This window comes from Octodon degus, unplaced genomic scaffold (genome assembly GCF_000260255.1).
Source record: "Octodon degus isolate 3935 unplaced genomic scaffold, OctDeg1.0 scaffold00929, whole genome shotgun sequence".
Classification (NCBI taxonomy): domain Eukaryota; kingdom Metazoa; phylum Chordata; class Mammalia; order Rodentia; family Octodontidae; genus Octodon; species Octodon degus.
Genome location: NW_004525505.1, coordinates 1643 through 12768, shown reverse-complemented (window position 1 = coordinate 12768; position 11126 = coordinate 1643). Strand labels below are relative to the sequence as shown.

At 45.3% G+C, this 11126-nt stretch overlaps 1 pseudogene; it reads left to right on the top strand.

Annotated features, from left to right (window-relative positions):
• The first annotated feature begins 6290 nt into the window (after positions 1-6290).
• LOC101572271 lies at positions 6291-11037 on the top strand (annotated as a pseudogene).
• Positions 11038-11126: the final 89 nt, after the last annotated feature.

Here is an 11126-nt window from a genome sequence, read left to right as displayed (position 1 = left end):
ACCACTGAGCCATCTCTCCAGCCCTGTGTAAGGATTAATCTGCAATTTCTGCAGGGCCTTTCTTCACTGAAAACTGCCAACTGCACTTTTCGCCAGGCTAAACCAGCAGATGGGCAGAAAGCACAAGCCAGGTAAGTTTGTGAATTGTCCTTTGCTGCTCTCACAACTATCCCCATCCTCCGCGTAGAATTTTTTCTATGCAGGATACAGTTTTCTTTCACTTCAATGTGCAGTGCCTCAATTGAGAGATACTTCTTAAGGAAAACTGGCCAAACCCATGTCAGTATATATGAACCATCAGTCCTGCTGCTTTGCTAGAATGTGGGCTTCGCCTGAGAGGTGAGCTTAGTTTATCTTTATGTTTCTGTCCTATCTGCTACAGATACAGCAGGAATAGGACAATCCACAAACACTCTAATTTGTCCTCTTTTTTTTTTTTTTTTTTTTTTTTGGTACGGGGGATAGAACTCAGGCCCTTGCGCTTGCCAGGCAAATGTTTATTCTACTGAGCTAATTCTCTGGCCCTTCTCTTCATGTTTTAATTCAGGAATGGCTCACAGAAAAGAGGTGCGCCATGCACAGAAACCAGAAAGACTTTCACCATGGTATTCAGGGAAAGCTCTCTACCCTACTCAGCCAAGCAGCTGGCTCAGGTGGCAATTGAGGAAATAGGCGCAGGCCCTATAGAACTCCTGGAGGCAGCTCATCTGCTGAACATGGTGAATGAGCTCCTCAACTCACTCCCAAGTGCTGGTCATGGTTCTAAAACATCCATTAGTGAATGAAAAGAAAGCAAAGTTTGGTTTTGTGTGTTTTTTTTTTTTAATTTTCTCATCTAACCAAGATAAACAACAAAGGATGCCAGGTTTTCACACCCACAAGGTTATACACTTCCACATCCTTAACACAGTTCAGCTCCAGCATCTTGAGGCTATCCAGGCAGATATCAAAGGACTTCTCATAAATCTCCATCTTCCTACAGCACAGGTGGACCAAATGTCTTCTCTCTTGGGCCTACTCAAATAGAGAGGCTTGGAATCCATTTGAGCTCCTGCTCGCATGGAGGCCTGTCAAAATCTTCATCCGATGCTGTGCTCTGGTCACAATAAGATCATACAAAACATGGTCCCGACATGTGGTATCCAGCACCCAGGCATCGGCGATGTCTCTGGGCTGCACTGTCCAGAAGACCTGGTGTTCATCCATGAAATCCACTACCTGCAGTTTCCAAGAGTTTTGGGTGCAAAGAGATCGAGACTCAGTGGATGCAAAGACTCATCGTGCAACCTGTGCTCCACTTATACTCCCTGTGCATCAGCTTCTCCCATACTTCTCCTCCTTTCATTTGCTGCCATCTCTTACTTCAAAGGCAATTTCATGATATCGGGAGGCACTTGCAGATGCCTCCCCTCATGTCTGACCCAGCACACGGTGGTGTTCAGGATGGCAAGGCCTCTGTGATCTGCTTCTACCACAGCATCACAGCTGCCCTGCACCTCAGCCCCGTTCTCCGAGATCCCGATTGTGATTCCTCTGGCTCTCTGCCAGCTCGCTCAATGGTTCCTTGACCATGCTCACATAGGGTGAATCTTCTGGGCCAGGAGCATATCCAGCCCATCCAGCACAACGCCAGTGGCTGTAGGTATCTTCTCCAGCTGGAGGTTTTTGGATAAGGTTGTAGGATCCCTGAATTCCTCCTCTCTAGCAAGTACCGCATGGTAAGACAGGGGAATAGTCAGGCCTGAAGGATCAAATCCAAGGCCTCATGGTTCTCCCTCATGAAGGCTTCCAAAAATAAGCCAGCATGCAAGATCATAGAGGGCAAGACTTGAACAGCAGTGCTGTCTCCAGGCTCACTCTTCAGCAGGCTATCCTTTGCCGTGTCCTAGAGGTCGTGCACTCATCCTGATGGATATGCAATAACATGGATCCTGAGGAACATCCAGAAAGAGGCATTTATTGAGGCCAAGTTCAGGAGATGCCTTATGATCCAGTAGAATAAATCTGGACCAAAATCTAGTTTGTGTAACATCGAGCAATTCTGAATGGTTCATTGCATCTCATCCTCAGTGGACTCAAGTCCACAAATCTGCCACAGTTGTGGTCAGGATACTGCAGTCCCTTCCACTTCTAAATCAGTTTTCCTTTTTACTCCAACCCTGTTGAGAGTGGATATTATATCTCAGCTATGCTCATCATGGGAAATGCTTTTCAAAGGTAGTTGAATAATGCCAATGGAAATACCATATGGCAATAGCCACCTATACCTTCTGCACTAAAGTCATAACCCTCACTGAGATACGCTGTGGAGAGATTATAAATTTGGTGCCAGTGTTGTTTTATGAATTGGAAGAAAAATTATCAGACCTATGTTCCATTAGAGGGTCATCACAGCCTTCTGTAACAGGAATGCTCCTCATCAGTACTCTTCCAAATCCCAGAGGAACTCTACTTCACAGAATTTGTCTCTGAAATGAACTTCAGGCTAATAATCTTATATTATCAAGAAAAAAAGCAAAGAAAGTGGAGGGAAAACTCAGAAAATGTCTCTTATCTTTTAATCATGACATTCTGGATCATTAGCTGACAATACTGTCAATGCCAGCCGAGCTGTGCAGATTAAGAAGCATTTTGTAAGGAAATAAAATCATTCTGTGGATTTAGCTCAGTGAAAAGCTCTACTATGATGCCAAGTGAAGTGAGTGAACTGGAAAGAGAAAATTAAGGAAACTTGGAGCTAATACATGGAAGTGAAACTTAAAGGATGGGACAGAGGGAACTTCGTGTAAAATCTATTTTCTGCTGAGTTCCAGAGGCTAAACCTCAGTGATCATAAAATTGAGGGCCTTGGGCTGGTGAGAGAGCTCAGCAGTCTCAAGTGCCTACTTAGGGAAATTTAGACAAAAGCAAGAACCCTGCTTCAGTTCCCAGACCACATGCTGTGCCAGTCTCCACTTCGCACCCAGGGCAGCCTGAGGGAGCCACAAAAAAAGAAAAAGACAACTCAGGGCCTTTTATTCTTAGTTACTGCAGTTTCACGATCTCCGAGCTGGAAACCACGTAAAATGACCAAGCAGGAAACCAGACGATTCTCATGGAACTCTTTATTTCCGATTCTTCTGTTACATTCATCTACACATTTATCTCCATCTTAAATTTACATTTAACAACTGAAATTCTTCATTCAGATTCTGCCCAGACTAACGTCCAAAAGGTCACTTCTACATTCAAGTCAAAATATTCTCCAAGACTGGAGGATGTCCAACCTGTCCATTCTCACTCAGTCTAAAATCAACGTTTGAGATCCTGGTGCCCAGAAGGAAGCATCGGGTGTGAAGATCCCACTAGATGGGTATACACAACGCACATGGAGAAGTGTGCAGGCCATAGGCTTCCAAGTTGGAACAGAAAGCACAGTGAGGAACACAGAACCAGACTGTGCTGGGATGGTTTGTTGGCTGCTTGATGCTCCGCAGCTCATCCTGAAGCTGGTCCAGTCTCAGCTGGAGGACAGCATAACTGGGAATTCGACCCTGTAGAGGAGCAGAGTACATCTCCAGTTTTAACTTTCTCAGCCTGGCCATGTGGCACAGCAGGCTCTGCAGGGTGACTACGGACATGGAATTCCACATGTAGCTGAAGATGGTGAGCTGGGAGCAGTGGCTCAAGGCTGGCAGAAAGGTCCAGAGCTGGGCATCTGTGATTCCACAGGCCTGCAAATGTAGACTGGTCAGAGTGTGCACAAGGTTATCAAGGAGAGAGCGGATTGGACTGAGTGTAAAAGGAGTTGGGCTGATACCGTACAGAGCCAAGTGTTTCAGGTGTCTGATGCTCGGACACTGTGCCAGCTGCTTCCAGTCAGACTGTGACAGTGAATAGTAAGCTAATGAGAGTTTCACCAAAGGGGATGTCAGGGATCTGTGGAGAGAGACAAAGCAGTTAGATGTGGAGGTGGGCCTTGAACAAACTGTAATGGGTGGTGGGAAACAAGGTGGCCCAGATGTCATTTGAGTTCCCCAGATTTAGGCTGCAGTCATGTACCATCACTCAGTGGAGTGGCTGTGTCCCCAGATGCTACAGTCCACTTTGCTTTCTCCAATGAATAAAACAATAGCTCTTTCCTGATAAATCCAGTAGACAACTACTAAGATATAACCACATTCATAGGAGTTGCTACAATGGCTGTCAGCAGAGGCTGTGACCTTATTCCAGCCCTGCACTTCTGCTCTTTGCGAACAACTTCATACTCCTTCATTTCCTCTCTGGTCATCACTGCACCTTGCAGGAGAGGATTCTGATCCTGATGGGAGGAAGATCAGAGAGACTTAGGGCCTTGCTCATCCTCATGGACATTACCTGTAGTTGGAGGGAACAGCTAGTGGCAGAAGCACCTGAGTAAGGAGGCTTATGGACCTCATGACTCCCACAGGCTCTAAGAGTAGGCACTGGGGTGAATCCAAGAGAGGAAGTGGAAAGGGAAGGGGAACTGTATGTCATAGGAAGAGGAGGAGAGAGCTCGTAATGTCTGGGATGAGGGAGGCAGAGGAGACAAGGAAGATACCACCTAACTTTCCTGATTTTGAAAACTTCACAGGAGACAAAGCCACCCAGCAGAGGCGAGCACGACAGGCTCACTGTCTCTACCTGTCTCTTGGGCAAGTGGCTCACACACTGAAGGTGTGAGGTGAATTCTTGTCTTCCCTCACTGCCCTCTGTCCTTTCTCTTACTCAGCACCTTGCCCAAGATGTGCATTCTAAGCGAGATGTCCCACTGCTGAGCTTACTGTAATGAACTCGGGCTTCTGGTGTCCTAGCACAGTGGCTCTTTCTAGTCTGTCTACTCCAGGATAGTGGCTGTGTGACACCTTACTGTAGGACTGAGGAGTAAAAAGTGCAGAAAACTAATTCTGTAGCATTCGGTCTCTGTCACATCACATTGGGGTGGCACACCATTTGTTATCACGTATCTTTCTTTTTTCCTTTTTTTTCCCTGCATCTTTCTAGAGCAGATAATACCTCTTCTGAACCTGTATAGGGAGTTCCACATCTTACCTGAGCACCTGGTCCAGGTGGCCTTGCATGAAGGAGGCAGAGTGCATATAAATCTCCTGCAGACAGCAAAGTTTAAGGAATTCAGAGGTGATTTCAGCAAAAAAACTGCGCTCTCTTCTTTGGGGATATGTTGGCAGGCTCAGAGATGTCACAGAGAATTACTTTGTGAAGTTTGCTCATCTGGCTCAAATAAGGGGTATAATGAGCTAGTGTGGAGAGATTCCAGTAGCGACCCACACCCACATCCTCCACAGAATCAAGGTTCAGTATTTCTAAGACTTCGGTGATCTTTTGAAAGCATGAGGCTTTAATCTGCAGCTTTGTACAGTCCAGCTGCACCAGACCTCTCCTGTTCTGGACCCACCTGAGGAGGCAAGATTGACTAGAAAGAGGACCCAGACAATCCTCATCGATCGCCAGCTCAAAAATCACCTTGAAGAGCACAGCTTTTGCTGTGCAAGTCCAAGTTTCTTTTTTTTCTCTCCTCTGCATGGATTCTGAGGTGCAAGCTTCAAGCTGATTTCCAGCCCACACTCTCCAGAAGTTCTGGTGCAGCTCACGTATATCTAACACTTGCAGTTTCAACCTCCTGGGGAAGAATCGGTAATGACTGTGTAATTTAGTCCAGGGCAGTTTACTCCTCTCATTTCCTCATCTCTGACGTTAGCTGCTATCCTCTCTACTCCTCCTGAGCTGAAGAATTCTGCTGCTCTTTCACCCTTTCATGCAGCTAAGTCCCTACTCCTGGTACTTGTGGGAGGAGTCACGAACCTTTTGCTCCTTGCACTGCTGCCTCCACCAATAGCTATCCTCCGGATCAGGCGTTCAGTCCCCCATGGATCAGCAATGCCCATGGCTTCTATATTTTCCCCAGTTAGCCTCAGAAGCTCCTTCTCCACCGTACAGTAGCCACTCTCCCTGACACTTTGGATCCCTATTGGAATTTGAGGGCCTTCCCAACAGGATCCCTGGGTTATACTCACCTGGAACAATCCTTCTGACTCAGCAACATGTCGATCCCATCCAGCACAGTTTGGAACATCCTTTGCTGCCTGAGGACAACATCCAGGTGCATGTCCAATGTTCCTGGTTTCCTCCTGGTCATGAGGGCTCCCAGAGGTAGGGTGGGTTAGGGCCAGCAGGGCACCATGGATTTCAGGACCTGAGCATATCCCCTGCTGAAGGCCTCCATGAAAACAGGTGGGAAGAGCTTCCCTGGCAAATCCTCTATGGCTTCCATGGCCAGAGCCTCATCCCTCAGCAAGCTCTTGATTGCCAGCTGCAGCAGTGCACGTGGAGAACGAGTGCTCATCCTGGTGCATGTGAAAGGCCACAGGTGCTGGGAGGCACTGGGGAGAGAAATATCTTTGGGGCAAGGCTGAGATACCCTTCTCACCCATTTGATTCGAAAACATCATGTTCAGAAATGGGGAAAAGACCACTCAGGTTATCACAGATCTATTTTGTTACTATGGACCCAAAACATCACTTCTAGTTGGAATGACACCTGCAAGGATGTCTGATAGCACCCAGATAAAGCAGGGTTAAAGAAAAATATTCATTTCTTACTGCCACATCATAAACCTGGACACACTGGGAATTGAGCTGAAGAATCTGAAACTGAGTCCCACCTGTTTTGAGAAAACATTCTGATCCTCACTCAAAAAGAAGATAACGAAGGAATGTGGAAGTCACAGGCCCAGGCTGTCATTCATCAGTTTTCACAATAGAGCTGACTTGGAAAAATGAAATAGGTGATGAAATAAATGCCATGATGTTTCATTTCATATAACTTTAGGATTGTTTTTTTTGCTCCTACCCAAGATTGGCAGGAGCAGGAAGAGGTGTGCTCTCTCTGCCTCATTTTCGTTCCCTGGCTCATCCTTCACCTGGCAGTACAAACAGAGACTTGGAGTATGAGCACCCAGCAGGGTTAGCAGGTGGCTTGGAAAATTCTTAGGTTGTGAAATCTCTTTAGGGTAAAAATACAGGACAACCTCCTGAGGTCCCAGGGTAGCGTTTAGGACCTCTGTCATTTCAGAATTCCTCTTTAGACCCCAGCTCATGTTTGCTTGCAGAAACCCTACCTAGTTTATTGACATCCTGAATGTCCTCTGCAATTCCTTTGCAACAGGACATGAGCACATAGCTAATCCAAGAGTGTTACTCCGTCCTTTTTGCCCCTGATGGGAGGCTGTACTGTTAGCCATCACTTTCACCTGCCCTCCTACTCCACAGCTGTTTGTCATACACCATGTAGATATTGCAACTGTTCATGCCTTTGTTCCTGAATCCCACGACCCCTATGGTGCTGCCAACTCATTCTGCACCTTGTAGGGACTTAATAATACAATGCTTAGTAAATGAGATAACTGAGGCAGATACAGTGTATTCAGCTTTTTAAAATATCAACGTAGGGCCGGGGAGATGGCTCAGTAGGATAAGCACTTGACTGGCAAACTCAAGGATCTGAGTTTAATCCCCGGTTCTGAAAAAAAAAAAAAATCAACTTAGACATTTATAGGCATTCTTCTAACCACATCTAAAACTCATAGCTTTTCACAATTCCCAGCTGTTCTAGGAAAATAACTCCCATAAGTCTCAGAAATGCTTGCAAGAATTTTAGACTCGAGGAGGTGGGACTTGAAAGATAGGATAGTATTTTAGGAAAAGGGGAAAAGAGATAAATTAGCTTAACAGAACAGAAAAGGTGTGCATAACACAATTTACGTGGGCCAGCCAATCAGCTCAGTGGACTAAGAGCACCTGCTTAGACAGAGAGCTGTGGCACAGGTCAGATTGCTAGCCCTCCATGTTGGCCCCACCCGCAGGGCATGCAGAGACAGTGATAGATCCTGGGGGCGGTGGCATGTGCCTGTAATCCCAGCACCTGGCAGGCTGAAAGCAGAAGAATCACTACAAATTAGATATAAGTAGTTAGACACTGTAGACCCTGTAATACAGCCATTTAAAGAAACACAACATGTGGAAAGGTGTTGCCTTGGACTGTGGAAATTTGGAAAACAGGCGTATCCTGAATTCACTGTTGTACCTGGGTCTCAAGAATTCTTTGAAGGAAATTCTACTGTAATTTTTCAGCTCAGATTTGGAAATGAGGGTGAAGGGCCAGCGACATACCTCAGCGGATTGAAGTGCCTGCAAACAGGCCTAGGAACCTGGAGTTCAATCCCTGGGCCTGCCATGCTGGCCCCGCCCCCAGGGCATGCTGAAATGGCAATTGAGCCTGGGCGCTTCTGAAATCCCAGCACTTGGGAGGCTGTAAACAGGAGAATCACAAAAAAGTCCGATCCAGTAGTAAGACCCTGCAAATCCAGTATTCTGTTCCCTATAATACAGAAAGAAAACATTTAGGGCGAAAGAAAGTAGGGAGCTAGCCCAGACTCCTAAGCACCAATGGCTATACAATGTTTCTTACTCCACCCTCTTCCCTGTCTCTCTATTAAATATGAGGAATGCTTGCTTATTTGAAAATGTTTGCTGCCCAACCGACTCCCAAGCCAGCATAGCCTTGTTCTCATGGGCCACACTGCAGAGAAAAATGAGTGAGCAATTCTGTGCTGTCCCAGCTGTCCCCATCCCAGCAGGACCCATTTTCATGCTCTTCCCGAGCCCTCACTCACCGGTTCCACCTCATTCACCAGTTCCAAGTGGTACCTCTATAACCCAGTCACTCCCCAGGAGGATGGTGAGTCCACTCAGGCTTTCATCTTCAGAGTTGCAGGGGGAGGTTGAAGAGTGAGGACACAAGGGATAAAGGTGGATCCCAGTGGAAGGGGTATGAGAGAGAAAGAGGGAGGGAGAGAGAGAGGAGACTTGCAGGGAGATTGTAGCTGTGGACAGGTATGGAGGAATGGAGCTCATGGCCTTCTTCCCTCTCCAACTTCCCTCTGCTGCCTGCCCTCAGGGAACTGTGTGGCCTTGAGCAGGAGACTTCACCTCCAGCACTGCTCTCACCATGAAGTCCGGAGGCCTTCTCAGCACCTTACTGAGTAGGTCATGGCCCTGAGAAATCAAGGAAAGAAGTGATTTAGGCAATGCCTGGTTTTGCCCCCCGGAGTTTCCTGCTGTCAGCCAGGATTAGTTGTCACACCTCTAATCCCAACACTAGGGAGGTGAGGATGGAGGGTTAAAGAACATTCATTCCAAGCCAGCCTGCCAGTATCTTGATTTTAAGGCTTATCTTAACTGCGGACAAAAAAACAAGCAAGTCCGGGGCGGCGGCAGGGCCAGGCGCGGCCACAGGAAGCGGCGCAGGAGCAGCGCTGGAGCTGCCACAGTGTGATGGCTGCTTTAGTACTTCAGGTGGGATTTATCCTTTTCATCTTCAAAACTGGAAACAGAAAGATAATCGAACAAAGAAAGCAGAATTCCTACGGACAGCAGAAAAATTTAAAAATCAAGTTATTATTATACAAGAATATAAACACAGTCATTTCAACAACCAAAAAAAAAAAAAAAAAAGAAAGAAAGAAAAAAAAGAAAGAAAAGAAAGAAAAAGACTTAAGCGTTGAGCACAGTATGCTGGAAGAATTGGAAAATAAACTGATTAACAGCAGGAAAATGGAAAGAGCAAATATCCAGCAACAATTAGCCAAAATGCATAACAATGTAAAGAAACTTCAGCTTCAATTGGAAGCTGTGAAGCCTACACCTGATTCTGTGGAGAAGCTCAGAGAAATGATGGAAGAAATTGGAAATGCAGTTAACACTTTTAAAGAAGCACAAAGATTGATACACGATGAGCTCATGAAGGAAGAGAAAACAACAAATAATGCACTGAGCGCGATATCAAGAAAAAGTGATACACGGGCTTTGAGTAATTCAGAAACAGAGAACGCTTTCAGAGCAAGATCAAGCAACGTTTCTGTAGACAAAATGACACCAAATAGTCTTCCAGAAGCAGTGGTGGATTTTGAAAACTTCCTTCAGCAAACAGAAGATGACCAGGGTGCTGGGATAATTGTGACCATCCAAACTTTGTAAAGGTGAGAAACAAACATAAAGGGAAACTTGCATTCATGAGAGAAGTTCTGGAACACCTTTCAGGAAAAACGCAGGATGAAGTTCAACAGCATAAGAAATGGGATCAAAACTTCCTGGCTCTAGAAGGAAAAAAAAGTCCATTCAGCACTGGAAAACTAAAAAGCAGCAAAAGAAGCAGGAAATTTATAAGTTAAAAGAGAAGACAGACAATATTCCTGTCCTTTTTCTTAACAAACCAGGAGGTAATCAAAAGCAAAAAGAGGAAGAAAGGAAGAAACAGAAGTTGGCAATTGAAGCTGAGAAAAAACAGAAATATAGGGGTTCAGGGATATAGCTCAGTGCTGTAAGTGCCTGCCAGGCAAGCACAAGGTCCTGAGTTCAATCACTGGTACTTAAAAAAAAAAAAAAAAAAAAAACACCGAACAGTAACATATAGAACTGTCAATGAAATATGCTTCTAAGTTAAAAGAAGAAGAAGAGAAGGAGAAGAAACAACAGAAAGAGCATCAACACCAGCATAAGCTAAAATAACTAGTAGAAAGCTACATCCAGCAGAAGAAAGAACAGGAAGAATTTCTGAGACTTGAAAAGGAGGTGAGGGAAAAGGTGGAAAAGGCAGAAAAAATGAAAGCTGTTGCCGATGAAAAACCAGGTTTCAAGAAAGAGATTTATATAAACTTGAATTAAAAATTCTAGATAGACAGGCAAAGGAAGAGGAAAAGGCAGAAGAGCAAAGAAGACTGACAAAATTAAAGGAAAAGGTTGAAAATAATGTTAGTAGAGATCCTTCTGGGCTTTACTGACCTACCAAAGGTTGGGAAGAACAGACCAGAAACATAGGACCGGCAGGCTCTAGGCCACCTCTCCATATCCCCACAGGGCTAGTGCAACCTGGAGACAAGGAATTTAGAGAAAAATATGAGATAATGGAATTACTATTCATTGATGGAATTATTAGTATATTCAGTAATACCAGGAGAGTGTGACCAACCGTATTCTCTTAAATATCACTAGACTAGTAGATTGATTATTGTGTTCTATGTAAATTGAGAGATAGTGTAAGTTTCATG